This window comes from Artibeus jamaicensis, unplaced genomic scaffold (genome assembly GCF_021234435.1).
Source record: "Artibeus jamaicensis isolate MK-2021 breed Jamaican fruit bat unplaced genomic scaffold, CSHL_Jam_final contig_1028, whole genome shotgun sequence".
In the NCBI taxonomy this organism is placed as follows: Eukaryota; Metazoa; Chordata; class Mammalia; order Chiroptera; family Phyllostomidae; genus Artibeus; species Artibeus jamaicensis.
In genome coordinates, this window is record NW_026521201.1 from 4,094,876 (window position 1) to 4,097,655 (window position 2,780).

Genomic DNA, 2,780 nt, shown 5'->3' on the forward strand with positions numbered 1-2,780 from the left:
AATGCACCTCATGAACTGGGTGGTCTAGCTAAGGAGATTTCCAGTCAGGGTTAAAGGCCACCCTAGGTTATTTTTGCTGCTAAAATTAAAAGGTGAGCAGAGAAGAATAAACTCAAGAAAAAAAGTTAAATATGAAAAAGACAGAATTTGCTGAGTTTGAAAATCCCCTGCCTATACAGATAGAAAGAAATGTTAAATTAAGAACAGCTTACAGACAAAAATAAAATTTAGGGAATTGTCATGAAACATGGTGTAAAGATGAAACTAAGAGTGTGATTATAAAATTCATTGTTAAGGTTTTGAAAGGATTTAAAGTAATGCCTTAAAGAACTATTCAGTCAAAACAAAAACAAGCAAATGAACAAACAAACAAGCAAACAAAAACGGTCTTTTGAGAATCCTTGGCAGCTTCAGCAGAAGCCTGAGGTAGATGGTAATTTATCATAAAGAGAGTTATAGATGTGGCTTCTCCCCATCCCCATTGGCATGAACCACGGTATAATTCATAGGAGGCTGTCAGAAGTTTTAAGAGAATTGTATAAGCAGAAACACAGCTGGCTTGGAGATTGAAGAGACAGACAGAGAAGGTACAAAAAAGAAAAAGTCTTTGATTTCCCAAACTTTGTACACCAAAAAAAGGAAGAATGACACAGAGAGTAGAACCCACAGCCACAGTGAACAATTCTCATGGCCTGATCTCTGATCAAAGAGCTGACCTCATGTGCCCTGTCAGGTTTCAGGCAGGTCTCAGGATTGCTGTATGCCTGCTGTTTTCCCCCTTTCTGAATGGGTGTGTCTATAGCAGTTATCATGTGTTGGCTGTCCCACCAATGCCTGTTAGGTTTGTGTTGGGGAGGGGGATGGGGCATGGGAGTGGGGGAAAAGATAACTTGCCTCTTTAATTCCCAGGTTTTCAGATAGAGACAAACTCTACTGAGGGAATGGTGTCTCTCACTTTATAGGATAGAGACCCAGCATGTCTTCCTTGGCAGTTTATACACTCTGCTCCCTCTGCCTAGAATTAGTTTCCCTCACTTCCCTATATGGTTAATTCCTATTCACTCTCTAAGATTCAGTTTAAAAATAATCTCCATGAAATCTCCCTATTTTATTGGCTTGAATTAGTGGTTCGGTTTTCTGTTTTTCTATAGAATTTACCCTGGCTCTTCCTGAGCAAAAACACTTTGCAGACTTGTTTGTTTCCTTCACTAGCCCATGAGTTAAAAATGGTAGGAATTATGTCTTACCACTTTTGTTGCTTATCCAGACTCATCTCAAAATTAATACAGGTTCTCAACAAATTTAATGATAAACATATTAATGTGAGGTTACAGATGGTATAAAGACTTTGATGAGGGAGAGCAAGTCAAAACTTAAATGGCATGCTCAACAACTGAGCCCTGGAGAAGTCTGGTGAGATGATGTGGGGCTAGGGTCCTGCCCTGGAGGTCAGTCTGATTTGGTGTTTAAAAAACCTGAATGCACAGCAAGTCTTCAAATGGAATTATTTTGATCAACATCATTTCATTATAACATTGGCGGAAAAAATAAATTCATGGCTGGGCTACTGTCTGCATGAAATTTGCACCTTCTCCCTGTGCTGAGTTTTCTCTGGGGATGCTGGTTTCCTCCCACATCCCAAAGGTGTCCCCATTAGGTGAATTGGGTGTCTACATTGTCCTAATCTGAGTGAGTGTGGGTGAGTGGGTGTGCCTTCCTGTGGAAAGGCATCCTGTTCAGGGTGAGTCCTGCCTTGCACTCTGAGCTCTGGCTACCTGTCACCCTGAACTGTAATAAGCAGGTTGGAAAAGAATTTTCAGACTTTTTAAAATTCATCTTTTAAAAATGTATGTATAGGTTGCATTTATTTCACAGTTTAATATTAAAAGTGTTTGGATCTTTATTTATAAGTTTGGTGATGTTTTTGTGACCAGGTATATGCCATGGCAAGTTAAGTCTTATTTATATCAATAAGTCTATGGTAAAGTTGGTTTCGCTAGACATCGTTTTGCTTAAAGTCACAATTTCCAAGAACCTATTGATGACGTTATGTGAGGACTTACTATACTGAACAAGTGGTTAGGGAACACAGGGAAGAAATAGCTTCGTTTGTTGTGTATCAGGGGGTGAGGTGGTGGAGCTAGGTACTTTGTTCTCTTTGACATATTGTCAGGTACATAACTAAGTTTTTTCTGCATTTAGGAACACATTACAGAACATGAAGGGGAAATAGGGGTGTGGAAATATGAGCATCAAATTCCTAGAGACCACCTCAGACCTCGACTTTTCTTTTGGGAGAAATTAGCTTGGAAACTCGAGCTAAATTGTATGGGACCAGAGACTGGCTATGCCTTCCTTATCACTGCTGAAACAGAGTATGCACTAAAAACATTTTTAAAAAATATATCTTATTGATTATGCCATTACAGTTGTTCTATTCCCTCCCTTCATTCACCTCCACCCTGCACACCCACTCCCCCACCATTCCCCCTCTTTAGTTTATGACCACGTGTCTCAAGTTCTTTAGATTCTACATTTCCCATACTATTCTTGCCCTCCCCCCTGTCTATTTTCTACCTACCATCTATGCTACTTATTCTCTGTACCTTCTTCCCCCTTCTCCTTCTCCCACTCCCCTGTTGCTAACCCTCCATGTGATCTTCATTTCTATGGTTTGCTCCCGATCTAGCTGTCCTCTTAGTTTGCTTTTGTTTTAGGTGTGGTTGTTAATAACTGTGAGTTTGCTGTCCTTTCACTGTTCATATTTTTTATCTTCTTTT